This window comes from Heptranchias perlo, chromosome 2 (genome assembly GCF_035084215.1).
Source record: "Heptranchias perlo isolate sHepPer1 chromosome 2, sHepPer1.hap1, whole genome shotgun sequence".
Lineage (NCBI taxonomy): Eukaryota > Metazoa > Chordata > Chondrichthyes > Hexanchiformes > Hexanchidae > Heptranchias > Heptranchias perlo.
Genome location: NC_090326.1, coordinates 92,336,309 through 92,361,033, shown reverse-complemented (window position 1 = coordinate 92,361,033; position 24,725 = coordinate 92,336,309). Strand labels below are relative to the sequence as shown.

The 24,725-nt window shown below is 41.0% G+C and overlaps 1 protein-coding gene across 1 annotated transcript in view; it reads right to left on the bottom strand.

Moving 5' to 3' along the window:
• dync1i1a (dynein cytoplasmic 1 intermediate chain 1a) overlaps positions 1–22,751 on the bottom strand; it is a 236,830-nt gene extending 214,079 nt beyond the window's left edge. The window contains exon 1 of the mRNA XM_068004236.1: positions 22,717–22,751. The gene's annotated coding sequence lies outside the window, so the exon portion shown is untranslated. The remainder of the gene's footprint in view (positions 1–22,716) is intronic.
• Positions 22,752–24,725: the final 1,974 nt, after the last annotated feature.

Genomic DNA, 24,725 nt, shown 5'->3' with positions numbered 1-24,725 from the left:
AATGGCTAACTACTCACTGCTGATATGGAAAACAATTTTCATATTTTTTGGAATTTTGAATAAAACAATGCCAAAGTCTTCTTACATCTTGATCAGTTTAAAAAAAAAACAGCAAAACTTGCACACTTTAATTTTCTATGCAAATCATTTGTACTGCTCCAGCAATGCAGAACTTTCAGGAAAAAAAAGACAGCTGGCCAAACAGCCTAATCCCTTATTGAAAGATCCAACCCACCGAACTGATTTCTAACTAATTCCCTTGGTAACCTTCAGAAAATCAATTAGGTCACCTTGAAGTTTCCTCTTTCCCAAAGAAGCCCAACCTGCTTAAGTGCAACACATACCTGATACCCAGAATCAGTTTTGCTGCTTGTCTTTGAATCCCTTTAAGTAAAAAAAAGAATTCTACCTCTGTTGAGGTGATCAGCATCTTTTACAACAATAATGCAATCCATGATTTTTACTCTATCAATGCAGCACAGTATCCTGCCCATTAGAACATAAAATCCCACCACCTGGTCTTTGACCAGTTAGTTTTACATATACAAGTTACTGCAGCTATGCAAAGTTTCATAGGTTAATTCACAACCATTCAGATCTCGATCAATATGCTTCATTTACTACCTAATGGCTCCTTGTTCCCATGTAATTATTTTACATTTCTCTACATTGAACTGCATGGGTCACCTTTTAATTCGTCATTAACCCGCGGTAATAGTCTTACCCTGTTCACTATAGCAAAACCTTTCATAGTTTTAACAATCTCTTAGAATCGTGGAATGGTTACAGCACAGGAGGCCATTCGGCCCATTGAGCCCATGCCTGCTCTTTTAAGAGCAATCCAGTTAGCCCCATTCCCCCCTTGGCTCTGCAAATTTTTTCCCTTCAAGTATTTATCCAATTCCTTTTTGAAAGCCAAGATTGAATCTGCCTCCACCAGCCTTTCAGGCAGCGCATTCCAGATCATAACTACTCGCTGCGTAAAAAAGTTTTTCCTCACGTCACCTTTGATTCTTTTGCCAATCACCTTAAATCTGTGTTCCCTGGTTCTCAACCCTTCTGCCAATGGGAATGGTTTCTCTATTTATTTTATCTAAACCCTTCATGATTTTGAACACGTCTATCAAATCTACTCTCAACCTTCTCTGCTCTAAGGAGAACAACCCCAGCTTCTCCAGTCTATCCACGTAGCTGAAGTCCCTCATTCTTGGAATCATTCTAGTAAACCCTCTCTAAGGCTTTCTCATCCTTCGTAAAGTGCAGTGCCAGAATTGGACACAATACTCCAGGTGTGGCCGAACCAATGTTTTATAAAGGTTCAACATAACCTCCTTGCTTTTGTACTCTATGCCTCTATTTATAAAGCCCAGAATCCCACGTGCTTTTTTATCTGCTTTCTCAACTTGTCCTGTCACCTTCAAAGATTTGTGCACATATACCCCCTGTCTCTCGGTTCCTGCACCCCCTTTAGTATTGTACCATTTAGTTTATATTTCCTCTCCTCATTTTTCCTGCGGAAATGTATCACTTTGCACCTCTCTGCATTAAATTTCACCTGCCATGTATTCGCCCATTCCACCAGCCTGTCTATGTCCTCTTGAAGTTTATCACTATCCTCCTCACTGTTCATTACACTTCCAAGTTTTGTGTCAACTGCAAATTTTGAAATTGTGCCCTGTACACCCAAGTCCAAGATATTAATATATATCAAAAAAAGCAGTGGTCCTAGTACTGGCCCCTGGGGAACACCACTGTATTCCTTCCTCCAGTCTGAAAAACAACTGTTCAACACTACTCTGTTTCCTGACTTAGCCAATTTCATATTCATGCTGCCACTGCCCCTCTTATTCCATGGGCTTCAACTTTGATGACAAGCCCATTATGTGGCACTTTATCAAACACCTTTTGAAAGTCTATATACACGACATCAACCGCATTGCCCTCATCCACCCTCTCTGTTACCTCATCAAAAAACTCAATCAAGTTAGTTAAACAGGATTTGCCTTTAACAAATCCGCAATGGCTTTCCTTTATTAATCCACACTTGTCCAAGAGACTATTAATTTTGTCCCGGATTATTGTTTCTAAAAGCTTCCCCACCACCGAGGTTAAACTGACTGGACTGTAGCTGCCAGGTTTATCCTTACACCCTTGTTCCAAAAAGCGTGTAACATTTCCAATTCTTAAATTTCTTCTTCGCCTTATCTGCTCCAGTGCAAATAGTCCTAGTATCTCAAGCCTCTCCTCAGAACTATAGCTTCCCATCACTGGCATCATCATGGTGAACCTACATTGTATGCTCTCTATGGCTTTAATGTCCCTTCTACAATGGGACACCCAAACTACTGTTGCTTAACAAAAAAAAGTGGCCTAATCAATATTTTGTACTACCTTCCTGTACTCCATGCCCCAATTTATAAAACCTAAAATGCTGTTGGCCTTTTTAATGACATTATCTACCTGCACTCACACTTTCAGGGAATTATGCATTTGAACCCCTAGGTCTCTTTGTTTATCCATACCTCTCATCATCATTCCATTCAGCTTATACTCCCATTCCTTGTTTTTCCTCCCAAAATGTATAACCTCACACCTGCCCTTTCCGCTAACCTGTCTATGTCTTCCTGAAGTCTTTTGCAGTCCTCCTTGCTGTTTGTAACATCAGCAAATTTTAAGAGTACTTTCAATGCCCACATCCAAATTAACTCTGTACGGAGAACAAAAGTGGACCCAGCACTGGCCCCTGGGGTATACCACTTGCAACCCTTCTCTAACCTAAGTAACACCCAATTACTCTAACTGTTTTGTGTCCGTCAAACAAATTTCTATTCATGCTGCTACATTTCCTCTTATACCATATGCTTAAACTTTTCTAACAAACTTCTTGTGAGACTCTTTATTGAACATACTCTGAAAATCCAAATACACTACATCTACTGCATTCTCTTTAACTATTCACTTTTTAATAAAATCTCAAGTTTGTTAAATCCATGCTGTCTGTCATTAGGTCCCTATCTAAAATTAGAGCAGTAGGAATCATTGCAAGCAAAATTAGACAGAATTGATCGGGTGAAGAACTTGTCCAATGAAACAAAGTCAATAACTGTTTGCTTGTAACATTATTCACCCCCTTCTACTTTGTGAGCATTGAAAACCTCGTCAGTTACAAACATTCATCTCAAGGTGTGTATCTTAATTAAGGACATTTAGCATAAATTTGGCAAATGTAAGAGGTTTTTCAAGAATCATAAAATCATAGAAAGTTACGGCATAGGAGGAGGCCATTCAGCCCATCGTGTCCATGCCGGTCAAAAAGAGCTATCCAGTTTAATCCCACTTTCCAGCACTTGGCCCGTAGCCCTGTAGGGTATGGCACTTTGAGTGCACATCCATGTACTTTCTAGATGAGTTGAGGGTTTCTGCCTCTACCACCCTTTCAGGCAGTGAGTTCAAGACCCCCACCATCCCTCTAATCCTTCTATCTTGGAATGTTGTCATTTATTGCAAGGGGAATGGAATATAAAAGTAGAGATGTTTTGCTACAGTTGTTCAGGGCATTGGTGAGACCACATCTAGAATACTGTGTGCAGTTTTGGTCTCCTTATTTAAGAAAAGACATAATTGGTTTAGAGGCAGTTCAGAGAAGGTTCATTCGACTGATTCCTGGGATGATGGGGTTATCTTATGAGAAAAGGTTGGACAAGTTGGGCCTGTATTCACTGGAGTTTAGAAGAATGAGAGGTGATCTTATTGAAACATATAAGATTCTAAGGGGACTAGAAGGGGTGGATGCTGAGAGGATGTTTCCCCTTGTGGGAGAGCCTAGAACTAGGTGCCACAGTTTAAAAATAAGGGGTCTCCCATTTAAGATAGAGATGACGAGAATTTTTTTCTCTTCGAGGGTCGTGAGTCTGTGGAACTCCCTTCCCCAGAGAGCGGTGGAGGTAGGGTCATTGAATATTTTTAAGGCTGAGTTAGATAGATTCCTGATTAACAAGGGAGTCAAAGGTTATAGTAGGTAGATGGGAAAGTAGGGTTGAGGTCGCAATCAGATCAGCCATGATCTTATCAAATAACAGAGCAGGCTCGAGGGGCCGAATGGCCTACTCTTGCTCTTAATTCGTATGTTCATATGTACCAATTACTTTAAATCTATGCCTCTGGTCACTGACCCCTCTGGTAAGGGAAATAGGTCCTCCCTATTCACTATCTAGGCTCCTCATAATTTGATACACCTCAATTAAATCTCCCCTCAGCCTCTTTGTGCCAAAGAAAACAACCCCAGCCTATCCAATCTTTTCTCATAACTAAAATTCTCCAACCCTGGCAACATCCTCGTAAATCTCCTCTGTACCCTCTCCAATGCAATCACATCTTTCGTGTAATGTGGTGATCAGAACTGTACGCAGTACTCAAGCTGTAGCCTAACTAGTATTTTACACAGTTCTAGCATAACCTCCCTGCTCTTATATTCAATGCCTCAGCTAATAAAGGAAAGTATCCCGGATGCCTTCTTAATCACCTTATCTAACTGTCCCACTACCTTCAGGGATCTGTGGACATAGAAACATAAAAAATAGGAGTAGGAGTAGGCCTTTCGGCCCTTCGAGGTGCTCCGCCATTCAATATGATCATGGCTGATCCTCTATCTCAATACCATACTCCAGCTCTCTCCCCATACCCCTTGATGTCTTTTGTGTCTAGAAATCTATCTAGCTCCTTCTTAAATATATTCAGATCTTGGCCTCCACAGCTGTCTGAGAGAGAATTCCACAGGTTCACCACCCTCTGAGTGAAGAAATTTCTCCTCATCTCAGTCCTAAATGTCCTACCCCGTATCCTGAGACAGTGAACCCTCGTTCTGGACACCCCAGCCAGGAGAAACATCCTCTCTGTATCCAGTCTGTCTAGCCCTGTCAGAATTTTATATGTTTCAATGAGATCCCCTCTCATTCTTCTAAACTCGAGTGAATACAGGCCGAGTTGACCCTATCTCTCCTCATACGACAGTCCTGCCATCCCAGGAATCAGTCTGGTGAACCTTCGCTACAATCCCTCTATGGCAAGTATATCCTTTCTTAGGTAAGGAGACCAAAACTGCACACAATACTCCAGGTGTGGTCTCACCAAGGCCCTGTATAACTGCAGATAGACATCCTTGCTCCTGTACTCAAATCCTCTTGCACTGAAGGCCAACATACCATTTGCCTTCCTAACTGCTGCACCTGTATGTTTGCTTTCAGTGACTGGTGTACAAGGACACCCAGGTCCCTTTGTACATCAACATTTCCCAATCTATCACCATTTAAGTAATACTCTGCCTTTCTGTTTTTCCTTCTGAAGTGGATAACTTCACATTTATCCACATTATACTGCATCTGCCATGTATTTGCCCACTCACTCAACTTGTCTAAATCGCCTTGAAGCCTCTTTGCATCCTCCTCACAACTCACAATCCCACCCAGTTTTGTGTCGTCAGCAAACTTGGAAATATTACATTTGGTTCCCTCATCCAAATCATTGATATATATTGTGACCAGCTGGGGCCCAAGCACCGATCGCCTGCCACCCCGAAAAAGACCCATTTATTCCTACTCCCTGTTTCCTGTCTGTTAACCAATTTTCAATCCATGCCATTATATTACCACCAATCCCATGTGCTTTAATTTTGCACACTAACCTCCTATGTGGGACCTTATCAGAGGCCTTCTGAAAATCCAAATAAACCACATCCACTGGTTCTCCCTTATCTATTCTACCAGTTACATCCACAAAAAACTCCAGTAGGTTTGTCAAACATGATTTCCCTTTCATAAATCCATATTGACTTTGTCTAATCTTGTTGATAGTCTCTAAGTGTCCTGTTATCACATGCTTTGGTCACCAAGGTCCATCTGTTCCTCTACACCTCTCATTGTCCTGCCATTTATTGCGTATTCCCTCGCCTTGTTTGCCCTCCCCAAATGCATCACCTCACACTTCTCTGGATTAAATTACATTTGCCACTTTTCTGCCCACCTGACCAGTCCATTGATATCTTCCTGCAGTCTACAGCTTTCCTCCTCACTATCAACCACATGACCAATTTATGTATCATCTGCAAATTTCTTGATCATGCCCCCTATATTCAAGTCCAAATCATTAATATATACCACAAAAAGCAAGGGACCTGCTACTGAGCCCTGCAGAACCCCAATGGAAACAGCCTTCCAGTCACAAAAACACCAGTCGACCATTACCCTTTGCTTCCTGCCACTGAGCCAATTTTGGATCCAACTTGCCACTTTCCCTTGGATCCCATGGGCTTTTACTTTTCTGACCAGTCTGCCATGTGAGACCTTGTCAGAAGCCTGGCTAAAATCCATGTACACTGCATCAAACGTGTTACTCTTATCGACCCTCCTTGTTACCTGCTCAAAAGATTCAATCAAGTTAGTCAGACACAACCTTCCCTTAACAAATTCATGCTGACTGTCCTTGATTAACCTGTGCCTTTCTAAATGACGATTTATGCTATCCCTCAGATTTGATTCCAATAATTTGCTCACCACCGAGGTTAGACTGACTGGCCTATGATTACTCGGTCTATCCCTTCCTCACTTTTTCAATAACGGTACAACATTAACAGTCCTCCAATCCTCCGGCACCATGCCTGTAGCCAAAGTGTCCTTAATTAACCCATGCTCACTAATTTTATCCTGAATTATGGATTCCAAGAGTTTTCACACAACGAACAGAGTAATTGGTCGATAGTTGCCTGACTTATCCTTCTCTCACTACTCTCCAGCCCAAGATTACACAAGATTAAGGCTCATGGGGTTGGGGGGAATAGAGGATTGGTTAACGGTCAGAAAACAGAGATTAGGAATAAACAGGTCATTTTCAGGTTGGCAGGCTATAAATAGTGGGGAGCCACAGGGATCAGTGCTTGGGCCTCAGCTATTTACAATCTATATTAATGACTTGGATGAAGGGACCAAGTGTAATGTATCCAAGTTTGCTGATGATACAAAGCTATATTGGAAAGTAAGCTGTGAGGAGGACAAAAAGAGTCTGCAAAGGGATATCGACAGATTAAGTGAGTGGGCAAGAAGGTGGCAGATGGAGTATAATGTGGGGAAATGTGAGGTGATTTACTTTGGTAGGAAAAACTGAATATTTTTTTAATAATGAGAAACTATTAAATGTTGGTGTTCAGAGGGATTTGTGTGTCCTTGATATGTTGGCCTTTATTGCAAGGGGTTTAGAGTACAAGAGTAAGGAAGTCTTGCTGCAATTGTACAGGGCTTTGGTGAGACCACACCTGGAGTACTGTGTATAGTTTTGTTCTCCTTATCTAAGGAAGGATATACTTGCCTTAAAGGCGTTGCAACAAAGGTTCAGAGATTGATTCCTGGGATGAGAGGGTTGTCCTACGAGAAGAGGTTGAGTAGCATGGGCCATTACTCCCTGGAGTTTAGAAGAACCAGAGGTGATCTCATTGAAAAATAAGATTCTCAGAGGGCTTGACAGGATAAAAGCCGAGAGGCTGTTTCCCCTGGCAGGAGAATCTACAACTAGGGGACATATTCTCACAATAAGGGGTCGGACATTTAGGACTGAGATGAGGAGGAATTTCTTCACTCAGAGGGTCGTGTATATTTGGAATTCTTTATCCCAGAGGGCTGTGGGTGCTGAGTCATTAAGTATTTTCAAGACTGAGAGCGATAGATTTTTGGACTCTAAGGGAATCAAGGGACATGGGGATCAAATAGGAAAGTGGTCAAAGATCAGCCATGATCTGATTGAATGGTGGTGCAGGCTCGTGGGGCCATGTGGCCTACTCCTGCTCATATTTCTTTTGTTCTTATGTTCTTTTGTAGCCCTAAAGCACAATTTGCTTATTTGAGGATTGAAAAATGTTGGTCCCATCCTCTTATCTCCTCTCTGACTTTTCAACATCCAAGGATGCATACGATCAGGATCCAATGACTTATCTACCTTCAGTCAGGAAACAAAACCAGAAAGTGCTAGAAACACATCACAGGGCTGTAAGTTTCTGAAATGCTTACAGAATGCTGGGAACATACCTGGTGTGCATTGTTCTGCCTTTATTTCAGATTTCCAGCATTTGCTTCTCAAAAACAGGAAGCTGAGTAGACCTAAGCCAACATGCCTGAAGGACCCTTGCATATGTTTACAATTAGATGAATGTTTTATCAGGACCCACTGTTTATGTTCTCCGAGAAAGTCGCATTTTTGCCTTAGCTTGATCCAAACTCCAGAAAAATAATTTCATATTTGCCTTGATAGGTTTTGAAAACATTGTTATCCAACATCTGAAATAGCACCACAAATGTTACTATGTTTGCTCCACAATATTTGTGTTAGAAAAATACTAAGTTTGTCAACAGAACTTAGCACTCAATACTCAGTAGTATGCATGTTAAATCAAAAAGTTAATCTTACATTTGGCTTTATTTGGTGACAACATCGTCTAGCATTAAGCCTACATAATGAATTTGACTATGTTTATATAAAGCTTAAGGAGTTGACAAATAAATAGAAAACATGCGTAAAAGCTATGCTGCTGCACACTTGCTTCATTTTGCACCCGTTTTGTATTTCAATACCAAGCTCACATTCTTCCTGCCTGTAATAACTACTAATTCAATTAATACATAAATGTTATACATATATAAGACTGTATGAATACATATACGCACACATACCATGTGCAACACCACAGAGAGGTGGCCTCTCTCTTTCGCATCTCTTGTCTTTGTGTTACTATTTCTGTTTTCCTGTTCTCTTAACTTCTTGCTTTTGCCAGTCTCTCTGTCCTGTTACATTGCCCTTTTTTTCTCTTTCCTTTCAGGTGGGAGATAGTGGACAGCATGGCATGGTGTAATAGGGAAAGGAGCCACCAACAATTGTTGGCTTGGTGGTAGTACTCTGAGTCAGAAGGTTGTGGTTTCAAGTCACCACTCCTAAGACTTGAGCACATAAATTTAATGCAGTGCAGAGGTGCTGTCTTTTGGATGAGACATTAAACCAAGGATCTGCCTGTGTGTTCAAGTAGACTGAAAAGATCCTTGAATATATTCAAGGAAGAACAGGGGACTTCTCCTGGTGACCTGGACAACATTTATCCCTCAACCAACACCACCCAAATAGATTAACTGATCATTTCTCTTGCTGTTGTTTGTGAGCTGTTACAGTGAACAAATTCCCAGACCTAACTAATCTGGCTGACTGATCGTGAACATGGTTTTTTTCTCTCCTTTTAGTTACTTTTGATCAGGGGAAATGGATGGTCTGTAAAGAGAATTTTAAAACTGCATGAACCCACTTTGATTTAAAGCACAACATGTAAATTTAACTCATTTCTAAATCCTTTTTGTAGAAAATGGTCATAAATAATCTCAAAATGTGACACCCTTATTTTGGACATGCAAATTTCAGCTAGTGTGAAAAAAACATTGCATGAAGAATTTTCAGAAAGCATTTTGACCAATTTGTGGGGGGCTAATATAGTACCACCTAGTGGCCAGAGTCTGTAATTACACACAGAGGAGCCAGCTAACATAGGGCTTTTTCATTTAAACACGGACATAGGAATTTATAATAGAAAAAGTTGACAAAAATATGACAAACTGAGGCCATAGGACGCAAGGTTTTGTGGATAGGACCTGCATGCAGATGTACAATTTTATATATTGTATTAGTTAATTTCCTGAGGCATTGCACACAGGGTCTCAAGACCAAGTGTAGTCTTCAGGTGAAGCAAGGTTAAAGGGCAGAAAATAACTGGACTAGGACATAAGAAATAATTTAGTGTCCCAATTTAAAGCTAAGCATTCTGTCCTTATTTTTCATAATAAGATGATGTTGTATGATAATTTATTGTTAAATACCAAAATTTACAGAAATTGGGTAGCAGAGGAGTAGAATTGTTTGCATCATAAAAGTTTTCTTGCAGGTTGAGGAATTGGGAGTCAGAAAACTGCAGTGCCACACCTCCATCGCTGGTGGGAGGATGTAATTAAATCTTATGCCAGCATGCACTTCTTGTCCACAAAACTTAACTTCCTGTGTCAGCTTTTTCCAATCATAAATTCATAATGGAAACTATCTATGCAAACTTGTATTTTATTTTAAATAGGCCGTTCCCATTATAAATAAGGGCACAGGAATTTATAATGAAAACTGGCAAGGCACATACATACACAAAGTATGTAGGGTATACATACTCCGCCTATGGGTCACTCTGTATGATATATAATAGCGGCTACTTTACAGTGAGAGCACGTCAACCCATCATCACACAATCTGGCCGCTGGGTTCACAAAAAAATCACCCAAAATGCTGTCTGAACTGTTCCCCCCCCACCCTCAGTAACAAACTTCTGTTGTTCACAATAAAGGTATAAACAAAACAAATTTTTTAAATTACATATTTCACAAAATGATTAAATTTACGCACTGAATTGTCGAGTGCATTTTCATGTCTTCATTAAAGTTTTCACTTGAAGGCCTCAGCCTCTCCCAGATATCTTCGACTTAATATTTTTGCCCAAAGCTGAGACTCCATGAGCTGAATTTGGATTGTGCAATCTGAACTGTGGAGTGTATCTATTTCCTAGGGTACATCAGTATCGAGCAACTATACTGATGGGAACTCCCTGTCACATGGCATGGTTGAAGCAGATAGCATTGATGCATTTAAGGGAAGGCTTGATAGGAGAAGGGAATAGAGGGATATGGGCTCAGGGTGGGAAGAGATTCGTATGTAGTATAAACACCAGCATAGACCAAATGGCCTGTTTCTGTGCTGTAAATTCTACATAATTCTATGTTATTTCTAGAACTTTCTACTTGGTGCTTCGCAGCAAATAATTTTGAAAAACAAGAGGACAAATTCAAAAGCTTTATTGAGGTAAAATTTGTATAGTCTTTTAAGAGGCTGTGAGAGAGATTAGAAAAAAATACTGTTCTGATTACCTGCTGTAGCTTTTGTGTTCTACAAACCTCAAAGTGCATTAAGCTCAGAGTGTGTGTGACAGAGAGAAATTCTTTCCTCATTCTAATTTGATTCTTTTTTAAAGTTACATTTTGAAAGCAAACAGACCATCTGAGGGAAACAGATAGGACAAAAGGGGGGAGGGGAGGAGGAAACAGGTGGATGGTGGGTGGGCCTCTGGCCACCAGCCCTTGGGGAGGGGGAAGTAAGCGAGTGGATTGAGGGTTAAGAGCATACTAAGTGGCAGCCAAACAAGGAGTGAGGATAAAGGGAAAGAAAGAGTCGTGATGGAAGTGAGTGGGTAGTACGAAGCAAAGGAGACAGTGGGATGGTGAAGGGGTAGGGGATACAATGGGAGTGTGGGTGGAAGGAAGCATGAGTAATTGGGGGAAGTGAACCACTAAGGGCTACATTTTCCCTGCAACCCTCACCTCCAATGCAGCAATTGATATTTCTTATCCTTGCCATATCACTCACCACCTTCCACTAAAAGAAAAAAAAGAGAAGTTGACAATAGAGAGAAACAAAGAGTTAAGGAGAGAGAAGCAGAAGAGAAGAGAAAGACAGACAGAAGCAGAAGAGAAGAGAGAAACAGCAACAGGAAGACAGACTGGTAAGCAAGTGGTCATATTCTCCAATTTACCATGTGCAACACTACATGAGACCAACTAATACCTAATTAAAAATCTAATGTCTACAATGCTTGACTTTCTGTTGTCACATTTTTGTGTCAATATTTTCCATTATAAATTCTGACATCCACATTAATAATGTGTTTTGCCTATGTAAATTTATCATTCTGTAATTATATAATTTAGCCACTTCTGAACAGTTTCCCCCAGCTCAATGTCATCTTTAATTTTGTCAGTGATTTCTCCAGGCAGGCAGGTTTGCACGAAACTTTTAAATTTCCCATTTGCTGCATTTATTTTTATCCATCAAGATATTTTGCATTTCCCTACAGGTATTTGCTGCATTAGAAGAATTTGGCTCCCCACAATCCCAGCACCGCGCTCCCCAACCTTCAGGCTTTTTGCCATCTGTCGTCACCAACAGTTAACTACCAGGCCCATTCTTGGCTACCATTGCTTATTCTGTGAGCCATTCTCCCAATCATTGCTCCCGCCCCAATCCCTATGGGCACCCTTGGATGCATCCTTGACTTTGGAGCTGGTTGTGTGGCAGCAGTACTCAAGTCCCCGCATGAATGATGTGTTGATCCACTAACAGTACTAAAGACACAGTGCTAATCCCCATCCTGCCGATTTCCTGATCTCTGGAGTCTTTCCAGAGGGTGCGGTTGGAGGACTGGTGGGGGGGGGGGGGAACAGAAGGGAATGTCATCACTATGCTGCCAATACATATCTCCTAGCAACCAACCCTTTAGCAGTATTGTTAAAAGCCTGATATTAGGTTAACTGCCTGTTCTTTTGATCTCTGGAGGAATGTTACCTATAGTCTGATACAGGGCAATTTGTAGGTGGAAAAATATGTATTCATACTGTCACAAAAATAAAAATAAGGAAATGGAAGGAGTATTTGAATTTCAACAGTTTGTATCACAGGGCAGATGATAAAAGTTCACACCCACAATTCCCCATAGTGAGATTGCAGTATCAAATGTGGCACTGTAGATCATTACCAAACAGACAAAGAGTTATCTCAGAACATGATCTCACATCCCAGCAGATGGCATAGCAATAGCAGACACTTAGCAGCAGGTTTCAGGTCTGCCTTCTCAACCCAGTGATGGACTTCTCACCAAATGCATAGAAAGGGAAGGAAAACGCACTACAAGACCAAAAAAAACCACGCTGCACTATTGCAGGAGTAATATTGTTTTATCTGTTGTAATATTTATTTCCAGCTTACCTTAAGTAGAAGTTTTAACAGAGGCAAAGTATATATTTAAAAGTTTTTCTTTTAAAGAAATAGAATAGTATGCACTAATTATAATGCCCACTTCAAGCAACTAAAGCTGTATTACAGCTGCATTGTACATTGGCCTGTATTCACAAGGTAGATATGGATGAGGAAAGCCATCCAGTTCATCTCTCCAGAAAGCACAGGAAGTCCCCTCTCCACATCACAGCACTAACTGTTCCTTAACCGTATCCAGAGTTTTTGTCTCCACTACTCTACCCAGAAATTCATTCACAGTGCAAGCAACTTCCTGACCTCAGGCCCAAATTTGACTTTTATGAATTTAAACCATTGCCCACTTGTTCTAGCTTGAAGTAGTATTCTGTATTTCATTCCTATTCTTACATCTCTCGATGAACAATCCTCTTAGATGCCTCTTTTCAAAGCTGAATAACCCAAGTTTTTCCAGTCTTTCCTCAAAATTCAGTTTCTGACACTAGCGATCAACCTCATGGCACTTTCTGAACCCTTTCAGGCCTGAATACCTCTTTTGTGTCTCAGTGATCAATACTGTAGGTGTAGTCTGACCAGAGCATTGAATAGTTTTATCATGGCATCTTATCATTTGCAATCTGCTGTTTTGACTATAGTCAACTATTCCATTTGCTTTTTTGATTGCTGCAGCATTGGATCAGCATTGGTTCAACTGGATGTATTTGTTAAGAAGGAAATTCAGCATAAAAGTTAAGTTGATAAATTTTAAAAAGACTAAAGACACAAATAAGCACACTGAAAGCACAAGTAGTAGGGATAGAACAAATGTTCCACTTTGATACAATTTTACAGTACTCAGATTTACTAGCAGTGGTACTGTCACCAACTACATTAGAGCAAACAGGCATTTGACTCAGCTGTCAAGGTACATAAAATAAGGATGTTCAATATTGCCTCATGCTATTTAATTTATATAATCAAATATCATTACAAATGGCAACAAAGAGTGATTCACCAGGTGGTATTACAATTAGTTTTTGTGTGCAGGAAGGAAGGGGTGTATGTATTAACTTTTGCTAAGATACTTCTCAGCATTTTCTGCTTTTATCCCATATGCCATTAACTTTTTATGGCTTTATCCACTTGATCTCTTGTGAACCTGAACTCAACTTTTATTTTCTTTAAAACCAAAATGTAGCACCTCACACTAACTGACATTGAAATCCATCTGCCACCTTTTTGCCCATTCTGCCATCTTATCAATCAGCTTCCTTCAGTCCTCAGAATTATTTACCATGCCTCCTACTTTAGTATTGTCTGTAAATTTGAAGAACACCACCTCTACCCCTATATTCGAATCATTGAGGTACAGAGCAAACAGAATCTCTCTCTGTGGGACACTGCTACCCACTTCTAAACACTCTCAGAAACTGCCCTCAACTCTTACACTGTTTTCTCCCTTCTAACCAGTTTTTAAATCCAATTTCCCACCCTCCCCCTCATCTCTTTAAAAAAAAATCTCCTGTGTGGTACCTTGTCAATGGCTTTCTGAAAATCCATGTACATTACATCAACTACATTTCCCCCCTCCACCATTACTATCCCCTCTTCAAACAACTCTCAGGTTTGGCAAGCACAATCTTCCTTTGTGAAATCCATGTCGGCTGCTACTAATTATTTTCTCTTCACAGTATCATAGTAAGTACAGCACAGGAGGAGGCCATTCGGCCCATCATGCCTATGCCAGCTCTTTGAAAGAGCTATCCAATTAGTCCCATTCCCCATCCCTTTCCCCATGGCCCTGTAAATTTTTTCTTTCAAGTATTTATCCAATTCCCTCTTGAAAGTTACTATTGAATCTGCTTCCACCACCCTTTCAGGCAGTGCATTCCAGATCATTACAACTCGCTGCATAAAAAAATGTTTCCTCATATTGCCTCTGGCTCTTTTTCCAATCACCTTAAATCTGTGTCCTCTGGTTACCAACCCTTCTGCCACTGGAACAGTTTCTCCTTATTTACTCTATCAAAACCGTTCATGATTTTGAACACCTCTATCAAATCTCCCCTTAACCTTCTCTGTTCTAAGGTTAACAACCCTAGCTTCTCCAGCGGACCTGGGTGCGTGAGGCAGGGCGTGGCCCACACCATAAAGCGGCAGCATGGACAGCAGTAGGAGCGGACGTGAATGTGTGAGGCGAGTGGGAGCTAGGAGAGCGGACCTGGGAAATCATAAAACAAGTCAAAAAGTAACGTTACAGAGGAGCGCCGAGGGAAGTCGGTGAGAATTTTGTTTCTTGATAAGCGTTTCTTTTTATTGGTTATTGTGTTTAGTGGTTGGTGTCTTTAATGGTCAGTAGTGCTTTTAGTGGTTAGTCTGTTAGTGTTAGTTAAAAAGCCTTAAAGCTAAACAAACAGTTAAAAGGAGCGGGAAACAAGAGCAGTTAAACAAACCCAGGGAAAAATCTCAAAAGGTGACGTCATAGTCAGCACACAGCGGGGAGCGGCGGATCCCGAGGAAATTAAACAAAGTCTTTAATTTACTATATACACTATATTTTTAACTAAACTATAAATAAACAATTAAATAATTAAATATTCAGAATAATTACTCATTAATTTAAAATCAAGCTAAAACCCACCTACTAAATATAATCTAGACCGTAAGTGTTTCTATTAGTTCTAGAATTAAATTAATACCAACAAATAAATAAATAAATAACTAGAAACGGCCATGCAGGTTGTGTGTCGGGGTTGTGGTATGTGGGAGTTTGTGGACAGCGAGACTGTCCTACATTGCCACATCTGCAGGAAACGTCTATTTTGAGTCACTCCTGCTCAGAGTCCTTCAGCTGGAGTGCGAGTTAGAGACACTCTGACACATAACTCAGCAGGGGAAGGAGAACCAAGGGGAGGCAGAGAAAGAGGTCCTGCAGACACGTGTCCTATCCAACAGGTACAATGTATTTTCTACCTGTGAGGATAAGGACGTAGGCTGCAGGGTGGACAGCCAGAATGCTAAACATGGCACCGTGGAGCAGGAAGCAGTCCAAGGGTGGAGGGTGGGGGGTGGGGGGTGGGGGGTGGGGGGTGGGGGATGGGGGATGGGGGATGGGGAGTGGAGGGTGGAGGGTGGAGAGCAGGATAGAAAGGCTGTAGTATAGAATCATAGAAGTTACAACATGGAAACAGGCCCTTCGGCCCAACATGTCCATGTCGCCCAGTTTATACCACTAAGCTAGTCCCAATTGCCCGCACTTGGCCCATATCCCTCTATACCCATCTTACCCATGTAACTGTCCAAATGCTTTTTAAAAGACAAAATTGTACCCGCCTCTACTACTGCCTCTGGCAGCTCGTTCCAGACACTCACCACCCTTTGAGTGAAAAAATTGCCCCTCTGGACCCTTTTGTATCTCTCCCCTCTCACCTTAAATCTATGCCCCCTCGTTATAGACTCCCCTACCTTTGGGAAAAGATTTGACTATCGACCTTATCTATGCCCCTCATTATTATAGTCATATAGGATTCTATAATTAGGGGGATAGATAGCGTCCTCTGCAGTCACGACCAAGAGTCCAGGAGGGCATGTTGCTTACCTAGTGCAAGCAAAGGTAAAGGACATCTCGGAGAGGAACTTGGAAAGGGAGGGGGAAGACCCAGTTATCATGATCTGTTTTGGGACTAATGACATAGGGAAGAAAAGGGAGTAGGTTCTGCTAAGGGAATATCAGAAGCTAGGACCTCACAGCTGGTAATCTCAGGATCACTACCCGAACCATGTGCTAATTAGCATAGGAATAGTCAGATCAGGAAGGTGAAGGAGTGGCTAAAAGACTGGTGTGGGAAGGAGGGGTTCCATTTCATGGGTCACTGGCACCAGTACTGGGACAGGAAGGAGCTGTACCATTGGGATGGGCTCCACCTGAACTGGAATGGGACCAGTGTCCTGCTGGAAAGGATAAATAGGGCTGTCAATAGGACTTTAAACTAGTAAGATGGTGGGGTGGTGGAAAGATAACATAAGTCTGAAGAGAAAAGAAATAGGAAATGAGAGTAAAGGTCAGACCAAGTTAAGGAGTAAGGGTAACATAAACAGTCAGGGAACAAATAGAGTTATAGAACATAAGTGCAAAATGACTGTTAAAAACAAAGGGAGGGGAACAATTACTAAAAATAAATTAAATTGCCTGTACAGCAATGTGCACAGCATCCGAAACAAAACAGGGAAACTGGAGGCAATAATTCATGGCGAGGAGCCAGATGTGGTAGGGCTAACTGAAACATGGTTACATAAGGAACAGGACTGGCAGTTAAATATTGCAGGATATAATGTACTCAGAAAGGATAGGGAAGGAAGGGAGGTGGGGTAGCTGTACTAATTAGAGACAACATAATGGCAATAGAAAAAAGGGGCATAAGTAATATTAAGATAGAAACAGAATCCATATCAATTAAAGGATAAGGAGGGATCGGTCATGTTAATAGACCACCTAATTCTATAGACCACCTAATGGTGGAAGGGAAGTCGAGGAAGAAATATGTAGACAAATATAGGAAATGAGTAAAAAAAAAACAAATAATAATCATGGGAGATTTCAACTATCCCAAATAAACTGGCAAGAGGTAGAGAAAGGAGAAAAGGGAATGGAGTTTTTACAGTGTGTACAGGACTCCTTGCTTACCCAGTACGTGAGAAGCCCAACAAGAGAGGAATCACTGCTGGATCTAGTAATGGGAAATGAACCAGAACAGATAAGAGAAGTAAGCATAGGGGAACATCTAGGCAATAGCGATCATAATGTATTAAGGTTTAAAATAATGATTGAGAAAGACAGAAGTAAGACAAAAACCAAAGTAATAGATTGGAAAAAAGCTAATTTTGAGGAGATGAGAGTGGAATTAGGGCAGGTAAACTGGAAAAAAATGACAAAGAAAAAGAAATGGTGATCAAGAGAGTTCAGGAGAAATACATTCAAATAAAAAGCAAGAACAAACTAGCCAATAATGAAACACCATGGATGAATAAAGAGATAACAGTAAAATTGAAACTAAAGAGAAAGGCATACTCTAAGTACATAGACAATAAAAGAGAGGATGACAAAAGGAAATACAAAGAGGTTAGGAAAGAAGTAAAAAAAAATTAGGAAAGCAAAGAGGAACTACGAGATTAAATTATCAAGGAATATAAAAAGAAATAATAAAGTATTCTACAGAAACATAAATTTAAAAAAATAAAATCAGGATAGGGATAGGGCTACTGAAGGATACACAAGATAAACTCACAGGTAATGACAGCGAAATGACAGAAATATTGAATAATTACTTTGCCTCCATAATTACCAGGGAGACTCACATGGTGGGCATTAGAAGAAGACGACGAAAAAGATAGTAAAACATTTAAGATGGGGGGGGGGGGGGGGGAAGATAATTGATAAACTATCAAACTAAGGGAGGATAAGACCTTGATCAGGATAGATTTCATCCACGAATATTAAAAGAAGATAGCAGAGGCACTATTACATATATATTAAAAAATCATTAGAAAAGGGAATAGTGCCAGAGGACTGGCGGACAGCTAATGCGATTCCTATATTTAAAAAGGGAGTCAGAATAAGTCCAGGGAACTATAGACCAGTTAGCTTGACGTCAGTGGTAGGAAAGATAATGGAATCTTTACTCAAAGATGTAACAGAAAGACATGTAGAGAATGAAAACATAATAAAGAATAGTCAGCATGGATTTCAGAAGAGAAAGTCATGCTTGACCAACCTCATTGAATTCTTCAAAGAAGTAACAGAAAGAGGGTAATGTAGTAGATGTAACATATTTGGATTTTCAAAAGGTACCTTTTCGATAAGGTTCTGCATTGTAGACTCATGGCTAAGGTCAGAGCATGTTGAGTCAGAGGACAAGTAGCAGAATGGATAGCAAGTTGGCTACAAAACAGAAAACAGAGAATAGGGGTTAAGGGTAGCTATGCAGACTGGCAAAAGGTGGGAAGTGGTGTACCCCAGGGATCAGTGCTGGGACCATTGTTGGTCACAATTTACATTAACGACTTGGATTCAGAAATCGGGAGTACAATTTCAAAATTTGCGGACAATACCAAATTGGGGGGGTATAGTTAATGCAAAGCAAGAATGTGTCAAAATGCAAGAGGATATTAATAAACTTGCAGAATGGGCATGTAATTGGCAAATGAATTTCAACGTAGATAAGCATGAGGTGGTGCATTTTGGTAGGAAGAATATTAAGAGTCTAAACGGGCTAGAGGAGCAAAGGGACCTAGGGATACAGATACACAAATCATTAAAAGTAGCGACGCAGGCTAATAAGGCAGGTCAAGCACTAGGGTTCATTTCTACAGGGATAGAATTGAAAAGCAAAGAAATTATGTTAAATTTATATAGAACCTTGGTTAGACCACACGGAGTATTGTGCATAGTTCTGGTTTCCATATTATAGAAAGGATGTAGAGGCATTTGAGAGGTTGCAAAAAAGATTCACAAGGATGATACCAGAACTGACGGAATATCCTTATCAGGAAAGGCTGAACAGGCTGGGGCTCTTTTCTCTAGAAAAGAGAAGGCTGAGGGGTGACCTGAAAGGGGTCTTTGAGATAATGATAGGGTTTGATGGAGTAGGCATAGAGAAAACTTTTCCACTTGTGGTGAAGGCCAAAACTAGAGGTCATAAATATAAAATAGTCACTAATAAATCCAGTACAGAATTCAGGAGAAACTTCTTTACCCAAAAAGTGGTAAGGATGTGGAACACACTACCACAAGGAGTCGTTGAGGCAAATAGCATAGATGCATTTAAAGGGAAGCTAGATAAGCACATAAGGGAGAAAGCAAGAGAGGGGAACCCTGATAGGGTTAGATGAAGTATGGGAGAAGGCTCGTGAGGAGCATAGACACTGGCACAGACCAGTTGGGCAAAATGCCTGTTCCTGTGCTGTAGTTTCGATGTAACTCGATGAAGTCTCTCCACATAATTGAGGTCCCTCATCCCTGGTACCATTCTAGTAAATCCCTTCAGCACCCTTTCTAAGGCCTTGACATCCTTCCTAAAGTGTGATGCCCAGAATTGAACACAATACTCCAGCTGTGGTTTAACCAGTGTTTTATAAAGGGTTAGCATAATGTCCTTGCTTTTGTACTCTTATGCCTTCATGAATAAAGCCCAGGATCTCATATTCCTTTTTAAAAAAAACAGCCTACTCAACTTGCCCTGCCACCTTCAAAGATTTGTGTACCTGCACATCCAGGTCTCTCTGTTCCTACACCCCCTTTAAAATTGCACCAGTTTATATTGCCTCTCCTCATTCTTCCTACCAAGATGTATCACTTCATACTTCTCTACATTAAATTTCATCTGCCATGTGTCTGCCCATTTCACCAGTCTGTCTATATCCTCCTGAAGTCTGTTACTATCCTCCACTTTGTTTACTACATTTTTGAGTTTCATTTCATCTGCAAACTTTGAAATTATACCCAAATCCAGGTAATTTATATCAAAAAGAGCAGTGGTCCTAATACTGACCCCTGGGGAACATCACTGTATACTTCCCTCCAGTCTGAAAAACAACCATTCACCACTTCTCTCTACTTTCTGTCCCTCAGCCAATTTTGTATCCGTGCTGCCACTATCCCTTTAATCCCATGGGCTTTAATTTTGCTAACAACGCTATCATGTGGTGTTTTATCAAATGCCTTTTGAAAGTCCATATACATCAACCCTCATCAACCCTTTCCGTTACTTCATCGAAGAACTCAATCAAATTAGTCAATCAAGATTTTTCTTTAATAAATCTGTGCTTACTTTCATTTATTAGCCCATAATTTTCCATGTGCCAATTAATTTTGTCCCAGATTATTGTCTCAAAGTTTCCCCACCATCACCGTTAGGCTGACTGGCCTGTAATTGTCAGGTTTATCCCTCTCCCCTTTTTTGAACACGGGTGTAAAATTTGCAATCCTACAGCACTGTCCCCATATCTAAGAAGGATTGGAAGATTGTGGTCAGAGCCTCCGCAATTTCCACCCTTACTTCCCTCAGTAACCTAGGATGCATCCCATCTGGACTGGGTGACTTTTCTACTTTGAGCGCAGCCAATCTTTTAAGTACCTCCTCTTCATCTATTTTTATCCTAGCCAATATTGCTACTATCTCCTCCTTTACTACTACAAATGGCAGCATCCTCTTCTCTGTACATTTAGTACCTCAGCTATGCCCTCTACCTCCACAAGAAAATCTCCTTTTTTGTCCCTAATCGGTCCCACCCTTCCTTTGACTATTTATCTGTTTATAAAAGACTTTTGGGTTCCCTTTTACGTTAGCTGCTAATCTATCCTCATACTCTCTCTTTGCCCCTCTTATTCCCCTTTTTAGATCTCATCTGTATTTTCTGCATTCAGCCTGGTTCTCTACTGTATTACATTCATCATAAGTCTCCTCTTTCTGTTTCATTTTAATCTCTATATCTTTAGTCATCTAGGGACCTCTAGCTTTGGATGCCCTTCCTTTCCCCCTCGTAGGAATGTGTCAACTCTTTATCCAAACCAACTCCTCCTTGAAGGCCACCTATTGTTCAATTACTGTTTTGTCTACCAATTTTTGATTTTAGTCCACCTAGTCAAATCCCTTTTTAACTCACTGAAATTTACCTTCCTCCAGTTAAGCATTTTTACATTTGATTGTTCCTTGTGCTTTTCCATAACTAGTCTAAACCTAATGATATTATGATCACTGTTCCCCAAATGCTCCCCCACTGAAACATGCTCCACTTGCCCCAGTTCATTCCCCAGTACTAGATCCAGCACTGTTTCCTTCCTGGTTGGGCTAGAAACACATTGTTCCAGAAAGTTCTTTTGAACACATTTCAGGAATTCCTCCCCCTCTTTGCCCTTTATACTGTTACTATCCCAGTCTATATTGGGATAATTGAAGTCCCCCATTATCACTACTCTATAGTTCTTGCATCTTTCTATAATTTACCTGCAAATTTGTTCCTCTATCTCTTCTCCAATATTTGGTGGTCTATAGCATACACCCAGTAGCATAATAGCTCCTCCATTGTTCCTTAATTCTAACCAAATAGATTCTGTTTTTGACCCCTCAACTACATCATCCCTTTCCAGTGCTATAATAGTTGCTTTGATCAACACTGCGACACCCCCTCCTTTCTCTCCTCCCCGATCTTTCATGAATACCTAGATATTTAGTAATTTCAACTCCAAAGATGGCAAGATTTTCCCTATCACAAATATTAAACTAACAGCCTCTAATTACACAGGCAAGCTGTCTTCCTCTTTGAAAACTGGCATTACATTGGGCACTGTACAGTCCTCTGACACACACCCAGTGGAGAAGAAAATAATGGCATTTTGGGGCAAAGTGGTTTAATTTCAATTTGCAATCTGGGAAGATTCCCCCACATTCCATATCAAAGTGTCAAATCTGTAGGTAAGGATACAGGAAAAATACAACACTGATGCTACATAGACAACTATGCATTGGTAGGAGGATGCAGAAGGACCACACAACACCAGTACAGCAACACAACCCCAGGCCAACAGCACGCGTTTCCTTAAACACTGTCGCTGATGCCGGTTTCCACCATCAAAGCAGGAGGAAGCTCCCCCCAAGACAGGCAAAAAGGACAATAAAATGAATTAGGAGCAAAGACACAGGGTGGATTAAGAAAAGTCACGATGATGCAGCAAGATTCAAATATTACCAAACTCAAATAAAAATACAGTTGATGAACTAGAGGATATTTCCTGTTGAGGTGATGTTGAAATAAATAAACTGAGAATGATGCACAAGTACAGAGCTACAGCCAGACACTTACAGCAATCCCTCCCTCTCCGTCTGTCAGCAGCCAGCATACGCGCATGAGCACTACATCACAATGACTCAAGATCTAGCTGGCCCAGAGCGATTATGCGCATGCGCAACCGATTCCATTGTCGCTGAGCCGCAGCCGCCAATCAATCACGCGGGGTGGGGGCACGCGCGAAGAATTTTGTGCTGTCCGGGGCAACTTGTACCGTGTGAATGCAGCATGTGCTGGGATGGGTAGGGCTGCCTAATTGGCGCAAAACTGTAAGCAAAATAAAGTCAGGGCAAATTTTAAGACGAATGTATATTACAGTAACCCTTTATAAAATTATTTCGAAAGTGTAGAATATTTTGATGAGAAAAATTCAGAGATTGCAATACATCAAATAATGAAATTCACTGTCCTGAAGTTGCATTGGTCTGTGAAGTTTTACAGGAAGGAAAGAAAATTCTCGTTCACTTTTGGAAAAAACTACTTCATGGTGTAGTTGACATTTTTTTTTGGTTACGCCCCTATAAAAAAAGGGGAGGGCTAAGTATAAATTTGTCCTTTACAAATCAATCGTAAAGTCAAATTAGATTTCAATTTTATTGTCAGTATCTATTATGCACTCCAGTCCCTGCGATGCCCACCGGTCACGGAAAGCCTCAAGCGTAATGGCAGACACCGTGTGCTCCTTCTCCAGGGCCACCCGGGTGCGGGGAATGAACATAAGAACATAAGTCATAGGAGCAGGACGAGGCCATACGGCCCCCTGAGCCTGCTCCGCCATTCAATCAGATCATGGCTGATCTTCAACCTCAATGCCACTTTCCAGCCCGATCCCCATATCCCTTGGTTAGTAAGTTTGCAGATGACACCAAGATTGGTGGCATTGTGGACAGTGAAGAAGGTTATCTAGGATTGCAACGGGATCTTGATAAATTGGGCCAGTGGGCCGATGAATGGCAGATGGAGTTTAATTTAGATAAATGTGAGGTGATGCATTTTGGTAGATCGAATCGGGCCAGGACCTACTCCGTTAATGGTAGGGCGTTGGGGAGAGTTATAGAACAAAGAGATCTAGGAGTACAGATTCATAGCTCCTTGAAAGTGGAGTCACAGGTGGATAGGGTGGTGAAGAAGGCATTCAGCATGCTTGGTTTCATTGGTCAGAACATTGAATGCAGGAGTTGGGATGTCTTGTTGAAGTTGTACAGGGCATTGGTGAGGCCACACTTGGAGTACTGTGTACAGTTCTGGTCACCCTATTATAGAAAGGATATTATTAAACTAGAAAGAGTGCAGAAAAGATTTACTAGGATGCTACCGGGACTTGATGGTTTGACTTACAGGGAGAGGTTAGACAGACTGGGACTTTATTCCCTGGAGAGTAGGAGGTTAAGGGGTGATCTTATAGAAGTCTATAAAATAATGAGGGGCATAGATAAGGTCGATAGTCAAAATCTTTTCCCAAAGGTAGGGGAGTCTATAACGAGGGGGCACAGATTTAAGGTGAGAGGGGAGAGATACAAAAGGATCCAGAGGGGCAATTTTTTCACTCAAAGGGTGGTGAGTGTCTGGAACGAGCTGCCAGAGGCAGTAGTAGAGGCGGGTACAATTTTGTCTTTTAAAAAGCATTTGGACAGTTACATGGGGAAGATGGGTATCGAGGGATATGGGCCAAGTGCAGGCAATTGGGACTAGCTTAGTGGTATAAACTGGGCGACATGGACATGTTGGGCCGAAGGGCCTGTTTCCATGTTGTAACTTCTATGATTCTATGATTCCCCTAGAGTCCAAAAAACTATCTATCTCAGCCTTGGATATACTCAATGACTCAGCATCCACAGGGGTAGAGAATTCCAAGAGTCACAACCCTCTGAGAAAAGAAATTCCTCCTCATCTCAGTCTTAAATGGCCGACCCCATGTCCTGCGACTATGCCCCCTAGTTCTAGACTCTCCAGCCAGGGGAAACAACCTCTCAGCATCTACCCTGTCATTTAATAGTTTCTCACCATTTAAAAAATATTCTGTT